Genomic DNA, 21903 nt, shown 5'->3' with positions numbered 1-21903 from the left:
AAAACTCGTAAGACGAAAGAGTTTTCCGTTTTTTGAGTCGCTTTGCAAGACGATTTTCCCTATGGGCTTGCTTTGCAAGACGAAAACGTCTTGCGAGTTCTTGCGAGTTTGTTTCCTTTTTCGTAAAGCCGCTAAGTACCGTTAATAGCCGTGCTTCGCAAGACGAAAAAACCGCAAGACGAAAAAACCGCAAGACGAAGAGACTCGCAGAACGAATTAATTTCATCTTGCGAGGCACCACTGTATCCACTATTTCGTTTAGAATATTTTTTTTCTTGTTTTCCTCCTCTAAAAACTACATGCGTGTTATGGTCTGGTGCGTGTTATAGAGCGAAAAATACGGTACTTTCACCCCTTACTCTACAGGTGCAAATTTCTCAAGGAAAAAAACTACTAGTTAATTTAATTTTCACACAAAAAAATAATCAGTGCATTTGTTGCCCAAGGAAGATGCCGATACTAAGTTTCATGGATGTGCTAAGGATGGAGGACAAATTTTGTTCACATTTTAGTATAACCTAATTTTCACTTTTCAAAACAACATGCAATCTGAAATGCAACTATCTTCTGAAATTCACACTGCTCTGAATTATATGATGCAGTTCTCCAACCAGAAAATATATACAAACATGCATATATCAGGGGAAAGTTTACCTAAAAATGCATGCATTAAAATAGTGCATCTTTATGTGATCTTTACCTAGAAAAAGTGCAAAAAAATGTATATTTAAGCAAGATTACATACAAAAATGTGTTCATTATGAAATTGACATACTAAAATACTCACAAAATTTTCATGGTGGCTTTTCTGTAATAAAGAATGCAACTTATACGGAACTGTGGTGAATGAAACTTAAGATAAGAAACAGAGAGAAACCAAAAATGACAGATTTATTCACCCTTTGTAAGAGCTGCTCCAAATTAACTTTACAATCACTACAGTATAGGAGGATAGCAAACACAATGTTCCTGATTCTGGTGAGCTGGTCCCAAGGGCAGAGGAAGGGGTGTGCAGTGGGGACAGGTCACCCCTGTGTCACCACTGAGGGGGGGTGACAAAATGCAGGGTGGCACTCACCGCGGGGCCTGCAGCACGCCCACAGGCTCTGCGCTGCCCCAAACGGTCCACCCACCTCCTCCCCCTCGGCTGTAGGGCGGCTGAGTGGGAGGAGGCAGGCAAACTCTTTGGAGGCCCCGTGGAGCGTCCTGCCCCAGCTTCCCCCACCCCATGGGCGGCTGGACCCGCGCCTGGGCATAGTGCTCGCGCGCGCTGCCCCAGACACCCGATCAGCTTGCTCTGCCGCTAGCTGGTCCTACCCATCTCTGTCAAAGCATAACAGCCATGGCTACAAGGGCCAAGACAAAGCAAGAAGCAGATTATTTTGGTCAGTCAGGGAATAAGCCCACACTGACACCGCTCTATTTGGATCGCCCATTACAGAATGCGCAATCATGTCAAAGAAAATGTCAGAAATAAGTGAGAATCAAAAGATAAATAGGAAGCAACAGGTCATATCAGGGTTTGATTCCAGGAGTTTAAACGCTCTTTCACAAGTGTCTAGTAGAAGAAATAATGAGATCTCTGATGCATCTTAACTGGGGCCTGTGGAATAGCCTCAGGGAGAAAACTTGCCAAGTACCACAATTGCAATGAAAGATGCAGTGCCTGCGTCACTGGGAGATGTCTATATTTTATTGTGATTCCACTAAAATATAATGCATGATGATATCCAAGAATCATTATGTAACCTAGTGATAATTTGGTGAGGTAAGATATTTTGACAAGGCCACAGACATTTCCCTTTGATCATAAATAGGTCTCCCCGCCCCCGCCCCCCCGCAAATCTCAGGCTTGATTACAATGGGGCTTTTATAGGGTAGCCCTGCATTTGCCCTTCCCACTCTTGTCAAGTTATATTCTTGGTTTTGGAATCTGCTGTATCCATCAACATCCTTAGAGTTCTGCATTTGATTTTAAAGTGAACAAGAAGGTACAGATAGCAGGTGCACATTAATTTGTTTGAATGAAATTTGCATAAGATAACCAATGGCTTAAGTGAATTGGAGTTTTCTTCCTAGTAAATTGTGCTTGGCATTATGGCCTGTGAGCTATTTTTAATTAATATCAATACGTTGCTTTACTTTTTATTTGCCTCACTCATCCAATGAAAAGTGCCTCACTCATCCAATGATTTGATATTCGAGTTAAAAGCCAAAGTTCATTGCGTGCCAATTTCCAAACCGTTTTGATGAATGCGGTAGTGTAATTAATACATGTTTGGGGAATGCCTTGATTACATTCCCTGGAAGCCTCTAACAAAATACAAAGCTTCAGTTCTTTTGGTGAGCATATGTCACCTGACAGTAGCCTCATGTGCGTCATCATATACCCAATTATGTTTTCTAATTAACATTATTGGAAACAGAATTAATTGTAATGGAAGTGAGAACGGCACATAGGTGGAATCCGCCCCTTGACAACAAGGAATAATTGTGATTAATTAACAATGCATCAAAACTCTCAAAGAACAGTTTTTAAAAGGTCTTGTAAGTTCACAATATTTGCTGCACTCATTAATCTCTTCTGAGTACCTTTAATCAGGGGACTCCTTCAAAATTAAATAAATAGCATGCCAGCCCTCCTCATATGAATTATAATATCAAGATTCATTTTTTAAAAAGCATTAGAATATTTTCATGCAAACCAGTCCAGATAAATACGACATTTTAAGCTCAGTTTCACCCACGAACATTATTGTAATGGAGAGTTTAAAATTCATTAGGGACTCAAGGGAGAAGCTGCTGTGGATGATTAAATGGTGCTCCTAGAATTCAAAATGAGGTCTGAAAAGTCAAGAGGTCATATGACAGCCAGTTCCGAAACCCAGGACTGTATCAGAAATCAAGCAACGTTTAGAGCTGTTTATGTGCATGAAGCAGAGGTTATAAATGCACTTCCAAACCAAAGTTAAAAGTGAACATTTTTGAACTGCTTCCTCAATGTACTAGTCAGACACCCAGTATCATGTAATGCTAAAGCAAGCCAAGGCTCCTGACCAATTCAGGGGTGAACTATTCCGTTTTTAGGAGACTCTCATGGACAGGATTAACTTTTGGCCCACTATTTATGATTTTGTGATTGGCGTTTCCTTCACCCAGAGGCACTCAGTGGGACTGAGAATAGATGTTGCTCAGTACTGCTGAGCTCATTTTGTGTGCCTTAGGCTGCCAGCAGGCCTAATCTTTCAAAGGGAAAGAAGGCTTGCAGCTGTGGATTGATTTTTGCTGCTGCTGTTTTAACTGTTTTTCCTGTAGTGTACTCACTAGTTTGACAAATAAACATGGTCTTCTAGGTTTATGCCAATTTGTGTGAAATAGTGTTTATTGGATGCCTCCTTCTTGGCCCTTTGAAATGCCGGATGGCAGATTATCACTAAAAATATAAAAAATTCAGAGCACTTAATTAAATGCGGTGTGGGTGTGGCAGACTGTTCTGGACTAATTAAATAGGCAAAAGGTGGGTGAAAAGCTAAATAATGCTCACGTGTGGACCAACCCTAGTCTGGAATGTGACTTATAGAGCTGAAGAAGACATCTGCATTTACTACTAGTTTTGAAACGCCTTAACAATAAGTGTTTACTTTCACCATGAAATAGAATTTGCCTCAGGCTGGTTTTATGCAAGCTGCAGAAAAGTTAATGGGCAAACTACACCATTTCTGATTCCAAGGGGTGGGAAGCCATTTCCAAACGTCCCCCCCTCCCCATGTCACCCTTTCAAGGATAGCCTTGAAGATTTGCTCTAAGCCAGGGGTCAGCAACCTTTTTCAGCTGTAGGCCGGTCCACCATCCCTCAGACCATGTGGTGGGCTGGACTATATTTTTTTTGGGGGGGGGAATATGAACAAATTCCTATGCCCCACAAATAACCCAGAGATGCATTTTAAGTAAAAGCACACATTCTACTCATGTAAAAACACGCTGATTCCCAGACTGTCCACAGGCTGGACTGAGAAGACGATTGGGCCTGATCTAAGCCAACCCTCTCCTTGCTCTGCTAGTTTCCCATACTGCTGGGACCGTTTGAAAATATGATTCCCCTGCCTGAAACCTGATGTGATACGTTCTGCTCTCGCTCCTCACCCCCCACAGACCATACACAGCGGAGGCCTGAGGGTCCTTGAAAAAGAGCTTGCCTCCTCAGAGTGCCAGCAGAATTGATCAGCAGAAGTAAGGAGGGTTGGGGAAAGCTGCCTGCATGCACCTTTGATAGTTGTGCAGAAGAGGGGAATTTCAGCAGGCTGCACAAGCTGAAGCTCCTTTCTTCATCTCCTCTGGCCGCCCTATGACTTGCTCAGGCCCATAGCTGCTTCTCTTGATCGTCTCCTGGGTCTCCCTAGGCTCTTATCTTTGTCTCTACCCACGTCCAGCCCCCCTGCATCTTGTTGCATTCAGGGCCAGTGCATTCAGGGCACATTCCTGCCTCTCCCTTTCGCCCCTAGTTTGTTTTTATTTATTTTATTTGTATACCACCCCGTCACCACATAAAAATACAAAATGAGAACATGAAATACAGAATAAAACAAAACCTTCCCCCCTCCCCGCCGACAAACACATTTTAAAGGCCACAGAATGTTAATCAGCCAAAAGCCCTTGTTATAGAGAAATGGTTTCATCTGGTGCCTAACTTTTAGGAGAAATAAAACTGGGTTGCCTCAGGGCTGTAACGAATTCTCTTCATAAATTAGTTGGATTAGCAGCACCTGTGTGGAGTCTGTCTGAATGCTGTGCTCATGGGTCACCAGGTAACACACCTCACCATCTTTCTTCCCCCCTCTTTTTTAAAAAAGTCAAGGTCTTCTCTATATCTCAGTCCCTTTAATCCCTTTCCCTTCTTTTTTAATTAATTTTCATCCTTAAACTGTTTAACATGGTTGCATTGAGATATATCTTTGTTTACATTAGAGTGTATGACAGGCAACAATTACATAATATTAAAATTAAACATAAAACAAGAATAAACACTAAGGTAAGTGTTTCTGAATATATTAAAGTTGTGTCAGAGTGTATATCAAAATGATTACAGTTATTACAGGTATTCAATGATGTATAGTAATATGTAGTACTTTGATTGGTGACCATTAAAGTGACCAAGTAAAAGATGTTTTGTATCAATAACAATTAGAATTTAGGGGGGAGGGGGAGGGAATATTTAAATAAAATATGTATACATGCCGGACTATGCTATAAACCATGGACCCTGTTCTATCACATGTCTCATTATTTGTGTTATCAATGAAGTCTCACCAGACATAAAAATTGTTGTGTTTCTTTTAGCCTCTTGCTACTTTTAATCTTTTTGTCAGTTTTTCCAATAATGCAGTTTGCCGAATTGCATTATGCCATTGGTCCATAGTTAATAATTGTAATGATTTCCATAGTTGTTCTTGCAGCGGTTAATAGATGTGTTATGAGTTCTTTGTTTCTAATTTGTAACACATTGTGACTATACAAGTAAAGTAGGGCCAGTCATGAGGACAGTGCCTTGTAATCAAAACTATTTCTGTAAATGCATTCTTCCAGAACTTTTCTATTTTTGGACACCCTCACCACATGTGCTGATATGTTCCTGTAGTAGGACATCCTCTCTAACACATGGGGAAGCTGTTCAGTTTGATACAGGCTAGGTATCTAGGTGTTAAGTAGCAGCCATGCACAATTTGTCGGTCATTTTGTTCCAGCGCCGTATGTCCATATTTATCCATACTTTGCTATAATTTGTCTGATTTGTTTAAGTTGTGAGCGACCTGAATGCCTAATTATCTGAAGCTTTTTCTAGCTATTGGGATTTGTAATATTTTGGAGAAGTTTTCCTGAAGTTGTGGGGAAGTATGAAAAAACATGACTCCTAGTTTTTGAAAGTTTACCTTAAGTCCAGAAACATTTTAAAATGTCTCCAGTTCTGTACTCAATAACCTTCCAGCATCGACAGGGTCTGATGTACATAAAACAACATTGTCATCATAAAATCCCAGAATATATTCCCTTCTGTTGATAATTACACCCTTTCCTGCCAGAATTTGGCATAATCTCATTGCCAGGTGTTCTATGCTTAGAGCATATAATAACCTTGTTTTGTTCCACAGCTGTTGACATTTTTATGAATCTATATTATTTATCCTAATTGTAGCCAATGTAATATCATAAATATTTTCCAATATTCTGACAAATTTAGGGCCACTCCCCAAAAAAACATATGATTTTTGTTTTAAGTACAACTATAATTGTTTTCTCTCTTTCTATGATCTCCAATTCTTTCTGTTTTATCTACAATTTTTAAAAAGCATTTCTTGATCCTGTAACTCTGTGTGTTTGTTCCAGAAGGGAAATTTCCTGTTCCAGTTGTGATATTTGTGTCCTACGTGATCTGCTTAAATGTGATTTTTCCGGTATACATGTCCCTCTCATCAGTGCCTTCATTGTTTCTCACAATAGACCCAAGTTTATTCCTTCCGTATTATTTTCTTTACTTTCCCCCCCTAATGTTTTAGACAGTCTTTCTCTTAATAATTGGTTTGTTATGAAATTGGGCAGAAATACCATATGGGCGTAGTGTGTTCAACTGGAGTGAATTCAAATTTCATGGAGACTGGGGCATGTTCTGTTATTTTTATCACTTCTATTTGTCTTCTTTTCACTGCATTTAATAGTGGGGTTGACTTGTAATAGAAAGTCTATTCTGGATTGCAAACTGAACATTGGGGACACAGACGTATGAGTCGTGTCTCCCGAATTCATCTCCCCAGATGTCCCACAGTCCCCACTCTCATGGGAACTTCACCAGTTTCAGTTGGTCTCTGTCTTTCTTAAGTTCTATTGCACTCCGACATTTCCTTTCCCATGTGGAACGTACCAGATCTTTAAGGTAAAGGTAAAGGGACCCCTGACCATTAGGGCCAGTCGTGGGGTTGCTCCGCTCATCTCGCTTTATTGGGCGAGGGAGCCAGCGTACAACTTCCGGGTCATGTGGCCAGCATGACCAAGCCACTTCTGGCGAACCAGAGCAGCACACGGAAACACCGTTTACCTTCCCGCCGGAGCGGTTCCTATTTATCTACTTGCACTTTGATGTGCTTTCGAACTGCTAGGTTGGCAGGAGGAGGGACCGAGCAACAGGAGCTCACCCTGTCGCAGGGATTCGAACCACCGACCTTCTGATCAGCAAACCCTAGGCTCTGTGGTTTAACCCACAGCGCCAGATCTTTACATGTTAATAATTTTATGTTCCAGTTAAGATCATCACCAATTAATAAATCATTTGAGGAGCAGTTTTTCTGTTTGGCTAGAGTTTTTTGCAGAAAGGATAGTTGGCCAGTATTTGGTGCATAAATAGATGCCAGTGTGACATTATGAATTCGATTAATAATACCATCAACAAAAATAAACTTTCCATTTACATCTCTCAGTACTTTTGGAGACTGAAAATTAAGTCGTGAATGTATTAATAGGGCCACCCCTCAACCTTTATTGGAGCCACTTGCTGTGTACTTTTGGCCCACCAATGACAATGTAACCAGTGTATTTTTTATCTGCTTTATGTCTTTCTTTCAAAATGGCTATATGTGGATCTGTTATGAACAAATGAGTTGCCATTCTGGCCTGTTTTATTGGAACTCCCAATCCCATCAGATTTAAAGTAATTACATTAATCCCTGTACAATGGTACCTTGGGTTATATACGCTTCAGGTTACATACACTTCAGGTTACAGACTCAGCTAACCCAGAAATATTACCTCGGGTTAAGAACTTTGCTTCAGGATGAGAACAGAAATTGTGCAGTGGCGGCACAGCATCAGTGGGAGGCCCCATTAGCTAAAGTGGTGCTTCAGGTAAGAACAGTTTCAGGTTAAGAACGGACCTCTGGAATGAATTAAGTATGTTGTTGTTGTTGTTTAGTCGTTTAGTCGTGTCCGACTCTTCGTGACCCCATGGACCAGAGCACGCCAGGCACCTCTGTCCTCCACTACCTCCCGCAGTTTGGTCAAACTCATGCTAGTAACTTCGAAAACACTATCCAACCATCTCGTCCTCTGTCGCCCCCTTCTCCTTGTGCCCTCCATCTTTCCCAGCATCAGTGTCTTCTCCAGGGAGTCTTCTCTTCTCATGAGGTAGCCAAAGTACTGGAGCCTCAGCTTCACGGTCTGTCCTTCCAGTGAGCACTCAGGGCTGATTTCCTTAAGAATGGATGCGTTTGATCTTCTTGCAGTCCATGGGACTCTCAAGAGTCTTCTCCAGCACCATAATTCAAAAGCATCAATTCTTCGGCGATCAGCCTTCTTTATGGTCCAGCTCTCACTTCCATACATCACTACTGGGAAAACCATGGCTTTAACTATACGGACCTTTGTTGGCAAGGTGACGTCTCTACTTCTCAAGATGCTGTCTAGGCCTGTCATTGCCCTTCTCCCAAGAAGCAGGCATCTTTTAATTTCGTGGCTGCTGTCACCATCTGCAGTGATCATGGAGCCCAAGAAAGTAAAATCTCTCACTACCTCCATTTCTTCCCCTTCTATTTGCCAGGAGGTGATGGAACCAGTGGCCATGATCTTCGTTTTTTTGATGTTGAGCTTCAGACCATATTTTGCGCTCTCCTCTTTCACCCTCATTAAAAGGTTCTTTAATTCCTCCTCACTTTCTGCCATCAAGGTTGTGTCATCTGCATATCTGAGGTTGTTGATATTTCTTCCGGCAATCTTAATTCCAGCTTGGGATTCATCCAGCCCAGCCTTTCGCATGATGTATTCTGCATATAAATTAAATAAGCAGGGAGACAAAATACAGCCTTGTCGTACTCCTTTCCCAATTTTGAACCAATCAGTTGTTCCATATCCAGTTCTAACTGTAGCTTCTTGTCCCACATAGAGATTTCTCAGGAGACAGATGAGGTGATCAGGCACTCCCATTTCTTTAAGAACTTGCCATAGTTTGCTGTGGTCGACACAGTCAAAGGCTTTTGCATAGTCAATGAAGCAGAAGTAGATGTCCTTTCGGCTTTGGCCCAGCCGCTTCATCAGCTCTGGATCTACTTGTACTTGCCCTCCGCTCTTCCCCAGTAGCATATTGGACGCCTTCCGACCTGAGGGGCTCATCTTCCAGCGTCATAACTTTTATATGCCTGTTGTCTTTGTCCATGGAGTTTTCTTGGCAGGGATACTGGAGTGGCTTGCCGGTTCCTCCTCCAGGTGGATCACGTTTGGTCAAAACTCTCCACTATGACCTGTTCATCTTGGGTGCCCTGCTCGGCATAGTTCATAGCTTCTCCGAGTTCTTCAAGCCCCTTCGCCACGGCAAGGCAGTGATCCATGAAGGGAAATTAAGTATGTAACCAGAGGTAAAACTGTATTCATTTTGGCAAAGAATAAATAGTGTCCTTTGCCAGTCTAAGCTTTCCACATTTTTGCTCTGATTCTGGAGTTCAGTTATTTCTATAATAAATCTACTTATATAAACTTTGGGGGGGGACACACCCACATTTGAATTATTAACCTGAAACCTTTAAAACATACAGTATGGTGTATACCCTCTTTCAACAGTAGAGGGCACTCCAGTTGTTGGCATCCGTCTGTCTCAAGAGACAATGGAGTGTGCCTCTGGAGGTGAAGCCAAACTGCTAGAGAATCATAGCACCTGCTGTGGCTGTAGAGATTGGTAACTGATAACTGCTGCCTCCTGTGTTGTTGTTTTTGCTGTGTTTTGAAGGGCACACCTGGGCAGTGTGTATGGAGGTCCTGGGCTGCCCAGAAGACAAGACTCCCCTCTCAGCCTCGCTGATGTGTTCCAAAGGAAAGCAAAGCAATACATTTGGCACCATCTTGGCTTCAGGAGTTGCTGGAAGGAGGCATACAAGACTCCATCCAACCAGTTTAGGAACTCCACTCTGGATTGTGTAGGGTCTACTCCTTAGCTTTTTCTTCTCCCTTAGGGGAGTGGGTAAGGGCACTCCAGTACCACTAACTATAAGCATAAAAATCAAATTTATTTTAAACAAGTAAATGATGAAATACATTGAAGTGGGCATTTTTTTAAAAACTTCATGTCCTTAAAGGTACCTTTAAGATGTTAATATTTGCAGATCATTGCAGTCTGATTACTTTTGCTTCTCTAGAAAATGAGTCTTTTTTCTCTTTTAAACAGCATTCTAGCCTTGCAACGGTTCTGCCTTATTTTCTGTTTATTTAGCTCCTGTTTTTTTTCAGGGCATAGTAACCTTTCTGAAATACGTACAATGCTGTCTCTTCCTAGGCCCATTCTTCTCCTTTATGGTCTTTGGGCTTTGCTGTAACTTTCCCATTTGGGCTCTTAAGCTGAGTCATCTTCACCAATAGGTGCACTATTTTGCTGCTAAAAAAATCAATAACCTCAGATGGACAGCCCTGTTCTTCTCCCCCACCCCATCTTAAGCTTGCCTGGAAGACTTTCTGGATTAACCTAGTTGCTTGACTGGATGTGGATAATTTCAGTGGTCAGGGTGGGAAAGGCACCTCACTGGTGTTCAGTGGGGCTCCCTTTCTTGTTACTTCATGTTTCATAACATCACAGAATAATGTTAGGAATCCTGAGGGTCATCTAACCCCCCATAATGCAGTTTCTTCATACTCTAGAGCTGATCGTTTTGATAGCATCCCAACAGCAGTGCTTGTGTACTTGGTGTGGGAGGATTGGATACTGTTATTATGTTTTTTCTACTCTTCCAATTCATATCCCCCAAATCTTTCCAGGTCCTGCCAAATCTCCCACACGGTAATCTCTAGCAATATTTATACTCTGTCCGGATATTGGAAAGAGGGAGAGATACAAGGCTTATAAAGTTGTGTATCTCTTCATGTTGAAAATATAATCTTAATTTTCTTTTTATAATATATCGGTATAACTTAAACGGAATACTGTACTTGACCATGCTCATATTAGTTAGTAAGTGTTAGTTTAAATGGATTTTAGAAGTCTGGCAAAATTTGAGGGGAATGAAGTGGTGTTGTATGTAGAGGATTGCCAGACCTGGAATAGAACAGGACTGCTGTCCCTTTCATAATGGAAATTCCTCATACTGCCCACTAGAGCAATATGATGAACCAAAACTCTTCATCATACCTTTGAATATTGAAGGACCCTTCCACATATTAATCCAGGCGATAAGAGATTTGTCATCTTCCACTCAGCCTCTGTTCTCCATTTAGAAATAGGAATGATAATAATAATGGTAATGATGATCTGTTTTTCAGGGGTGTTTTGAGGCCAAACATAATCAGAATCCAATGTTTTCAAAAACTCAGATTTGAGTCTTGTGCTTGTCCAACTGCTACATATGAGCTGTAGCAAAAGGAAATTAGTTGCTTCTGTTTATCCCCTGGTGTGTTTTGTTTTAATAAGGAGCCAATTGGTGACTAATGATTTGGAAGTAATCTGATGTGGTTCTGTGCAGTGCACATTTATGAATCTGTGAGTTGCTGTGGCAGAGTGTCTGAGTGGAACATTGAGCACCTTCACTTTCACTGTGTATTGTACCTAGTCCCAGGTTCATTCTCTGCCATCTCAGGTGACTAGGCTAGCCTAGCTCCTTACCTGATATCTCAGGGAAAGAGATGTCTGTTATGATAAACAGCACCAGGCTAGAAAGACTACTGGCTAGAATCTGTCTAATGAGATATTATATGTACATAGAATGATATGCCCAAAAGTTTAACTGAAAGGAAATGTGTTATCTGCATCTTACAAGTAAATATATTAATGTATACTGTTCATACTTGAATAAGGGGCCAGAAACACACACTCCCTCTACTTTCTAGTCACCATGGTAACTCTTAATGATTTCAGATGGAGCAGTTGTGCTTGTTTATGCACTCTGCCACAAAGACATAGAAGCAATCAAAACATGGCATCTAGGGATTGAGGGGCCATGGGAGTGGCAAGTATTTGTCTGGCAGCTGTAGATGAGGAAGAACAGGGCAACAGGAGGGATGGTGTGAAGACCTATGTCAGCTAGGGCAGTTTTGTGTGGATTATCTTCTTGGAGGCATGCAACTGCGATGGAGGAGAGACTCCCGGCTCCTTTAATCCAATCCTGCTCACAGATGCTTTGTCTAGTTCCTCTATATATAGGTTAGAAAACTGACAGCAGGCTTAGAACATAATCCTTTATTGGTAGCAGCACATACCTGCTTTGGCACAGCATAAGATCTGCCCATCAGGAAGCCCACCTACTTGCCTATGTCACCACCCATCCCATCTATTGAGATAACTGGAGGAGTTGGCAAGCAGGGAGGGTCCACCATGGCACAGGTCAGACATGTGGGCCCACAAGCAACCTGGGAGTGGTTGCTGGCTTGGGTTCCCTGGCTGGGACAGAAACTTTTGGTGTCACCCCAAGATCCTTTATGTGGACCCCCTCATAAGTTATGGACCCTGTCCAATGCCCTCACCTACTAAACTGAAAAGTTGTGCAGATTGATGTAGCTGTGAAATACACATAAAAGCCTTTTTACGGAATAAAGCAAAAAACATCATGGCCAGCTGACCAATGTAGCCTGTGAATAAAATTCCTTCCCTGTTCCATTAACCAGCAGCTGACGTCCACAGCAGGGACGTCCACTGCAATTAAGGGAGGGAGAGAAGATAAAACCCTGAGGGTGAGCACTGAAACTGAATGTGGGGACGTCTTCTCCACGGGCCCCACCCACAGGAACTATTTTGGGCTACCCATTGGCTCCTAGGCTCCAAACACAGCCTGAGGTATGGTGCAGAAGCTTGCCCAAGTGGCTCCCTCCTGCCTCCGCTTCACCATTACACAAAAGGTTCACCAGTACACAAAAGGTACACAAAAGTGGCCTTTTACAGAGCAGGATCTCAGTGAAACAGTAGCTAGATGATTTGGGCATCTTTTGAAGACAGCGTCTCTCAGATGAGTAACCCAACAGATGTAAGTATGGGTAGTTTGTTCTTTGTGAGACTTGGAAATCAAATAGACAAGTATAAATGCTGTATAAATGGAGACTCTGAATTGTGACATATGGATTGGATTATCAATGATCCATGACCATTATTGTGTAATAGTACTGAATAGGAAGCAACTAGACTTTCTTTGTAATCTGAAGCCAATAGCAGATCTATGCCTATTAATATGAGGCACATATTGTATTCTATTTCCATTAATAACTTTCACTATTTCTAACATTGTTCACGGTTCCCACTGACTTTGTCTGTAGTTTTGCGTATCAATATGGGCCCTACAAAAAGCTTAGTGAATAAACAAAGGCACACACTCCTCCATTGACTCCTAAGACAAATGGATGCCAACATGTGAGATATAAGGCTAGGGGGAACTTGAAAATGCTTTGAATGCAAACTAGCTACGTCTGAATCAGTTTCACTTTACTTGAGTTGGATTTCTTGGTTGTTGGACTGCAACAGAAACCTCTGAGCCATGGATTAGGCAGTAAATGTCAGAGTGCCTATAGACATGCAAGAATTCATTTTTATGGATATGCACCTCTATGGATGCTAAAAGCTGCTGGTAAAAAATTAAATGACTGGAAAATGACATCCTAAATGTCAACATACAAAAATAATTTAGCACAACACTAACAAATGCCAAAGGAAGAATGAATTCTTCTTTGGAAGATAACGTCATCAAAACAGCGGAAGAAGGGACCTATTCTGACCATAATTCAATAGAAAGTGTATAATGGGAAGTTTTGAAGTATCTTCAGTTGTGCTAAAGGAAGCTTTCTGCTAATTAAGTTTATGGGGTCAGAACATCTTAAAACTGTTGTGGTAAATATATTAAAAATCCCACTTAGCAGTTCTAGCGAAAGTGGTCCAGAAATTCAGAAGCCATTATCCAAGGAGCGGCTAAAATACATGTTCACCCTTCCCATGGCTCCATCTGACATCAGGTTTTGTAGACATATTTGGATATAAGATGCTATTTTCTACTTCCTATCTATGGTACTAACACTGGAGAGAATCCCCCCAAAAAAGGTGCATACAATAAAGTCATTATTGTGGTGTGCACAATTGTCACACAATCTTCTCCGTAAATAGTCTTTTATAGCATTTTCATCATGTGAGACCAAAGAAATTAGTGTATCAGTTCTTACAGTCTTCTCTTATTCCAGCCTTCACTGAAAAAGTATTTATGTCTTTTCACATCATTGTGCTATATTCGCACTTGCATGTGCTTTAATGGGTCTGCCCACCTCCCCCAGCTTTGCATCCAGTACTGTACTGGCAACAGGGCAAAATTCTGTATTCCTGGGAGCTGGGAAAAGGTAGAAGAACTGATACCATGTAGGAACATAGGAAGCTGCCTTCTACTGAGTCAGACCATTGGTCCATCTAGCTCAGTATTGTCTATACTAGCTGGCAGTGGCTCTCTAGGCAGACAACTCCCCCAACTCTATCTGGAGATGCTATCTGGATTGAACTTGAGATCTTCTGCCTGCAAGGCAGGTGCTCTACCACTGAGCTATGGCGCTTCTCTAAAAACCTCTGGATGCAGGTGGTGCTCTGGTCTAAACCACTGAGCCTCTTGGGCTTGCCGATCAGAAGGTTGGCTGTTCAAATCTGCACAATGGGGTGAGCTCCCATTGCTCTGTCCCAGCTCCTGCCAACCTAGCAGTTTGAAAGCTTATGAGTACAAGCAAGATAATTAGGTACCACTGTGGCAGGAAGGTAAATGGTGTTTCCATACGCTCTGGTTTCCATCACAGTGTCCTGTTACACCAGAAGCGGTTTAGTCATGCTGGCGACATGACCCAGAATGCTCTCTGTGGACAAACGCTGGCTTCCTCGGCCTGAAAGCGAGATGAGTGTCGCAACCCCATAGTCGCCTTTGACTGGACTTAATTGTCCAGGGGTCCTTTACCTTTACCTAAAAACCACTGGCACATTTTTCTCAGTCAGCAGGCATATTATTCCTCATGGGGGTAATGGACTGTGTGTTAAAAGAAGTACAGTTGGCGGTTGGCAATGGCATGTGTTTTTTATACGATTGGCTTTTGAGACCAGCCAGGATTTCTTTATGCTGTTTAGCCATGCAATGAGTTCTGCATGCCTGCAAGACTTTGGAACTGTGATTTCTGAACAGCGGCTTTCTTAGCCATATGACAATTTTTCAGAGTAGTTGGTGCCATGACACGTAGGCTTTCTGTGCAAAGGAAAGAACGAACACACACACACACACACCGTTCTAAGCTGAACTGGCCCTTTGGGTCCTGACACATGAATTTCACATAATGTGGTAGTGCTCAAATTACTGGGGGCCAGAAAAGTCTTGGATCCTTTGCCTTTTGTGATGGTTATCTGTTGTTCTTAGAAAGCTACCGGTGAATGAATTAGCTAAAATTGGGTGGCATTGAATGGTACAGCTTGTGGAGTCAATTAAGGGCCTTTTCCTTTTCTAATCTGTGATGGAAGCATTCCTCTGTGAAAGATCACTGATTGGATATGGAGAACTTGTGTGAGTTGGTCTCTAAGGTGCTACTGGAAGGAATTTTTTTATTTTGTTTCGACTACGGCAGACCAACATGGCTACCTACCTGTAACTGAATAGTTGTATGTTTTGACTGATGTTATTTTTCTGCATATATCTGAGCTTTAGGCTTCTGGGAGAATTGTATTTCTTAATTCATATACTCAGTGCTTTTTTTCTTTTAAAAAAATGTTTAGGAGTACTCTCATTTTCCTACTCATTTTGAAATACTGCCCCTCAATGAGGCCAAACTTAGATTCACAATGTTTAGGGGTATGTGTACCCCTGCGTCCCCCCAGAAAAAAAGTGCATGTAGTAAAGCTTAATAAAGCATGACATTAATATTATGTAATACACTTCAGCCTTAAGATGGTGGTATGTCTGAATATGTGCATGTGTAGGAAGGGGTTGGAAGAGCCAGTAGGTTTGGAAGGTTTGGAAGGTGAACTTGGGAGAAAAAAGTTTGACACTCATATCTAAAAGGGAGATCCTCAAAGGGCAAGGTTGACTTTCCTTCACTGACCTGGAGACTTAACTAAAGCAATAGCTCCACCTGCTGATAGATATAGAGGTAACCACAATGCAGATTCACATACTGTATGTACTTGAGTGCTAGGCAATAGCTAGAATGCAATTTGAACAATGTTTGTAGACCAGTCTTCTGAAAGTGAGCAGTGCTAGAAGAAACATGCTTAAAACATTGGAATGCAGCAAGCTAATGAATGAGGAGAAGGTTTTACCCCTTCTGCATACTCATGCACACTTCTTTTCATGCAAAACTTTTCCCCTTTGTATACAGGGCAGCCATGTGGCCCAAATATTAATTTGAAGAATTGTGTTGCTTAAATACACATAGATTTGCCTAGTTTGCCTCTTAGCCTGAAAGCAGCAAGTTGGTTAGAGATACAGGTATTCCTCAAGAATAATTGCATGTCTAAAACACAGTGTGCCCTACCTAAATGTTGCCCCTGATAGTACATCTGTTTAAGATTTCAGAAGAAATTATATTTTAGTGAGACTGTGATGTGATTGTATAAAGTATCTGCTTAAAAAGAACACCATTGGTTCTTGCAGGCTTTGTGGAAACAGAAAAAAGAGGAGCTAAAATAAAACTTTATTTGGAGGTGGTGTTAGAAGTGGGTTTGCTTTGTGCAGTGGAGGGGAATGCCAATTCAAGGCAGATGATCTAGGGTGAAATCCTATGGTTCCTTGAAGAGCATTCCAAGGGCCATACAGTAGGATCTACCCTTCATTCTCCAATGTCATAGAGGGTGCTCTCATGCCAGACCCTCCCTTTCTAATGTCACCAGCTTCTCCAAAGCTCTGGCCCATCAAACAACCAAATTTCAAAGTTGGTAAGGCCCCAAACAGGGCATTCTGGGGAGCAGCTTTGATTTGAATGGTCAAAGGCCCTCCCAGTCACCTGACATGCTCCCATACTGAAGGGGGAATTGGACACGCTTATGAGAATGCTTAAAGTTTAAAGCATTGTTTCCAATGACAGAGAAAACAGGCAAACAAATAAAATATGCTAAGGCCTAGAAATGGACAGAGAAGCACAGAACATTCCACTGCCAGTTTATACAATGTCAACTTGAGCTTGGCACATCTTTGGGTGAAGCAGTAGTACCACCTTCAGATTTCACTTACCTCACCCCACACCCTAGGATTGCAGCCTTAAAGAAATTCAGATTTAATAAAATTCATTTAAGAAAAATTTAAGACTTTAAACTGAAGAGTCAATCTTCACTCATAAATTTGGAAAGATAGTGTTTATAAGCCATATCACCCAGCAATTGGGATAGTTTTACGTGTTCATGCTGCTTTCGAATTGGACATGTAAATAGTTTACTGTTTCTTTTTCTTGCTTTTGAAGCTATTTTGTCATTGTTTCTTTCTGCAGTGTAAAATAAAATAGCAGCTTTACAAAATGTAACTGTTCCCCTGAAGAACTGAAAGTGAATGAGATCCCATGATTGGCAGGGTCATTATCAGCATATTTAATCTGGTGGTCACAATTCCAACCTTTGAGAAATTTGCATCCTTGGTGGGATTTGAGGCAAGGACCCTTGACCTTGAAAGGATTAACATACCCTTTGATCTACAAGAACATTTGGAATGTGATCCGTAATACTTGAGCCGAGGGCTTATTTTCAGATGGTGCACCTCAGAGGGGCAAACTCATCTGAACTGTTTCCTGCTTATGGATGCATTTGGCTTGCACTGTGCAGTTTCTGTATTTTAAGCCAGCTCCCTTTTCAGTTCTGCTTTGCATGGAGCACAGTCAGTCACATCACAGCTCTTCAGAGAATGCGGATACAGCACTTCAACAACTGAGTTGCAGGTCAACCTTATTTCTACTACTTCTTTGTTAGAATTCAAAGGATTAATGCAAAGTACTCATGTTGGAAATGTGGAAAAGAACTAGGAGAGTTTTATCTTATGTAGTGGAAGTGTAAAGTGGCAAAAAGAAACAGCAAAAATGAGAGCTCAAATAATTAAAATCTATGGGTATGAAGTTTCCTGGGTTCAGTTGTGTTCTAGTTAAATCATGTAAATGAGTCCATAAGACTGCAGCATGAAGAACGATGGGGGTGGAGACGCTCCTTCAGATATACTGGGCCGAGGCCGTTTAGGGCTTTAAAGGTCAACACCAGCACTTTGAATTGTGCTCGGAAAGCCAATGTAGTACTGGGAGCCAATGTAGGTCTTTCAAGACCGGTGTTATGTGGTCTCGGCGGCCGCCCCCAGTCACCAGTCTAGCTGCCGCATTCTGGATTAGTTGTAGTTTCCGAGTCACCTTCAAAGCTAGCCCCATGTAGAGCGCATTGCAGTAGTCCAAGCGGGAGATAACTAGAGCATGCACCACTCTGGCGAGACAGTCCGCGGGCAGGTAGGGTCTCAGCCTGCGTACCAGGTGGAGTTGGTAGACAGCTGCCCTGGATACAGAATTGACCTGCGCCTCCATGGACAGCTGTGAGTCCAAAAGGTTGACAATGGCAGGTTGGCCATCTTTTCTAGGTTTCCCTTGCAGGGGCTGCTGCCCCTGATTTGCACTGCTAGAGAAGGCTATTCTTTTGCAGGTTTCCTAACCTAGGCTAGAAAGAACACTGCAAATCTGATTAAATTGTCTGTGCTAATTTTTGCCCTCTACTACTGGCTCTGATCCAGTGGTTTTAAATTCTTATGGATGAAGGCTATTGGGTTTCTTATTTCATAAGATTCCCTCTTCAGAGGATGAAGTTCAGAGTGCTGGGAGCACTTCTTGTGCTTCTACGTAGCAGATTGTAAGTTTCCCCACCAACTCTGTGATTTTTCTAAGTGTGAGGATGGCTGATAATGGGCTGCCTGGAAATAGCTTATTCAGATTCCTTTCTTCTTATTCTAGGTATTCTCAGGTGTGTCCCAGAGGGCATAGGAAGCATTAGCTCTCCCTCTCTAAGGGTGCACTAACTTCAGAGATCTCTATTTCAATGCTCTCTCCCTGCTACCATGGCCCTTGCCCTCTCAACATTATTAGGGTGAAAGGGGTGTGTGCCTGGGGCATTTTGGAGGGGTGCTCAGGGAGGAAAAAGAGAAGGCATGGATCTGAAGGATCCATAGCCTCTCCAGACTCCAGGTGTTCCTCCAGCCCAGGGAATAGCCCATTGATTGTTTCTGGGTTCCTTTTAAGCAACAGTGGAAAGGGATGGAAGAGTGCAAAAGTGATCCTCTACCCTCACTTCTACACACCCCCTCTAAGTCTTAGTCTTAGGATTGCAAATAAAGATACTTGATTCATGGTCTTACCTGTTACAGTTTTCTAGCTTTTCTATGTGTATTTCTGATTCACACCAATACATGTTGTAAGCTTAATGTTAATGTAGTGTTTATATAATTATGTTGTGATACAAAAGAAAAAGCACCTATAGAGATGTAAGACACTACTCCCCTTATTTCTATAGAATTTGTGCCATATGTTCTTGGATACTGCACTTAGATATCTGCTATTCCAAGCATCTTATGATGTCTTAGTATATTTAATTCAGAAAGAGCAGTTGTGCAAACATGTGCAGTATAGTGAATGGACACTGCGTATGTATTGACATTTTACATCTTCTTCTTTGGCGATCAGTCGTAGCCGAGTAAGATTGTCTTCCATAAACACGGTTTTAACAACGAGTCCCTAAGTGACTGTGGAGGTCAATTCTGGATCCACACGTTCTTCCACGGTGGGGACATTGGTTTCCGGGTGGGAGTTGATCATGGTGTGGATTTGCCAAATGTGCCTTTTTCCTAGCACGTTTCTCCCTTGCGTCCATTTGGAGAAATTACTGGCAGTTGGATAAGCAGACTTAAGGAGCATCTGAAACACTTGGCCAAACCATTGGAAGCTGAACCTGGGAATTATTGTGACATCACCAATGTGGCTTCTTTTATTTCAGTCAAACCCTTACAATGATGAGTAGAGGCTGATGGAGATTGTGCTGAAATTCATCTTGTTGGAGAAAATAGAAGTAGCCTCTGAACACAGACTCGTATTGAAAGAATCAATGAATCTTTCAAGTGTTAAGAAGATTTCTTGATTATTGTTGTTGTTATTTAGTCGTTTAGTCGTGTCTAACTCTTTGTGACCCCATGGACCAGAGCACGCCAGGCACTCCTGTCTTCCACTGCCTCTCGCAGTTTGGTCAAACTCATGCTGGTAGCTTCGAGAACACTGTCCAACCATCTCGTCCTCTGTCGTCCCCTTCTCCTTCTGCCCTCAATCTTGACTATTACTTTCATGTATCTGTGAAGTTTCATCACTACCCAGCTATTTGAAAGCTTTTCATGTAGGCAGGCACAACTGTTTAAATTGTGATTTTATGGATCACAACCTCTTAAGTACTGTACAGAATCTAAGTAAGCATATAAAACTGGGAAATCTCTCATTAGCCTACATTTGGCAGGATATTTAGATGTCAAAGATCACAAAGAATCCTGGACAGTAAAAAAGCAACTATTAAAAGCATGATTTCCATCCGCTATATGTTGGCCTCAAAGAGAATTCAGATACCAGGTTTCTGGCTTTCATCACAAGTCAATGGCTGTCACTCCTTGCTGCCCATCGTGGGCAACAAGGAGGTTCAGGCAGAGGGAAACCAGGATTTATGAGGCAAAAATCCTGGCAATGTTCCCCAGTGGGGTCTGGGGAGCTCACTGCATCCCGCTGTGCCACTCAAGCCCGTGTCGCCAACTTGAAAGGCAGAACTAGTGTGACCTGGGAGTGTGTCCCTGCTATGGATGAGCCTCCATCTCTGACATGACTTGTGCTTGGTTTCTCCATAATTTGGAATATTGGCGTTAATCAAGAGGCTCTTCTGGACTGACATATGCCAATGAGCTGCAATCAATCAGCTGCCAAAAGGACTGGGCTTGGTTTTTTGAAGGGAAAGGAAGGGGGAGGGCAAGGTGCTTCATGCTTTCATATGGTTTTCAAATGGTGTTTATTTTGGTCCTCCCCTGCAAAATGAAACATAGCCACTGCTATGTTATTCTGTCTGTTACCGCAGAAAGGGGGGGGGGCTTTTGATTCATGCTCACCAAGGAATTTAACAAGGTTTTATTATGCCCTCCCCCCTTGACTGAGGTGGAATGGACTTTATTTAAAATTATTTTTGGATTGGACCAGGAGTGTGATGGAGCAATGCAGAGCAAAAAGAATGAATGGCTGCCAAATAGATCTAGGTTAACACACACCACAATTGCCTCATTATGTAATTCATGTTCAGAATACCACAACACACATGTAACTGGCTGTAAAGTAACATAACATTATACATAATAAAACTGTAATCTAATCGTCATATCAAAAAATTGCAAAGCGCTGTTCCTGATGGCAATAACATATCATATTACTATTAACCTTCTATATGTTTTTATTGTCGTAAAGTCCAAGGATAGTAAAGTACAAAGATTGTGAAGTTCAACGATTACAACGTGCAGTTCCTGTTGGCAATGCCATTTCATACTGATATCTTCCTTCCACATCATCCTATGTCTTAAAAGTGTTACAAACGAACTTGCCTTCTGCATAGTCCTATGTCTTGAGAGTGTAACAAACAGAACTACTTAGTAGCAATGAGGCAGCTGATGATAGACCAGTTATCAGGATACACCCTTGTTTCGCCCTTTGGGCTTCTTCAGCGACAAGGTTTCCAGGAGATTTTTTAAGACATAGAACAATTTCTCCCTAAATGCAGCCTAGCTGAGGCAATCATCTCATGAGAAGGAAAACAAGACCCTATTGGTTATTTTCATGGAGTGCTACATTTCTCAGATCTCTGATGGTAGTGATCATTTTGTATTTTTATTTTAAATGTATGGGAGAGGCAGTGACTCTTACAACACTATG

The 21903-nt window shown here is 41.9% G+C and overlaps 1 long non-coding RNA gene across 1 annotated transcript in view; it reads left to right on the top strand.

Annotated features, from left to right (window-relative positions):
• Positions 1-17725: 17725 nt before the first annotated feature.
• Positions 17726-21903, top strand: part of LOC128410855 (uncharacterized) — a 52392-nt gene continuing 48214 nt past the window's right edge. Inside the window, exon 1 of the long non-coding RNA XR_008329621.1 lies at positions 17726-17871. This is a non-coding gene — a long non-coding RNA (uncharacterized LOC128410855). The remainder of the gene's footprint in view (positions 17872-21903) is intronic.

This window comes from Podarcis raffonei, chromosome 3, assembly GCF_027172205.1.
Source record: "Podarcis raffonei isolate rPodRaf1 chromosome 3, rPodRaf1.pri, whole genome shotgun sequence".
Classification (NCBI taxonomy): domain Eukaryota; kingdom Metazoa; phylum Chordata; class Lepidosauria; order Squamata; family Lacertidae; genus Podarcis; species Podarcis raffonei.
This window is presented reverse-complemented; position numbering and strand designations above follow the sequence as displayed.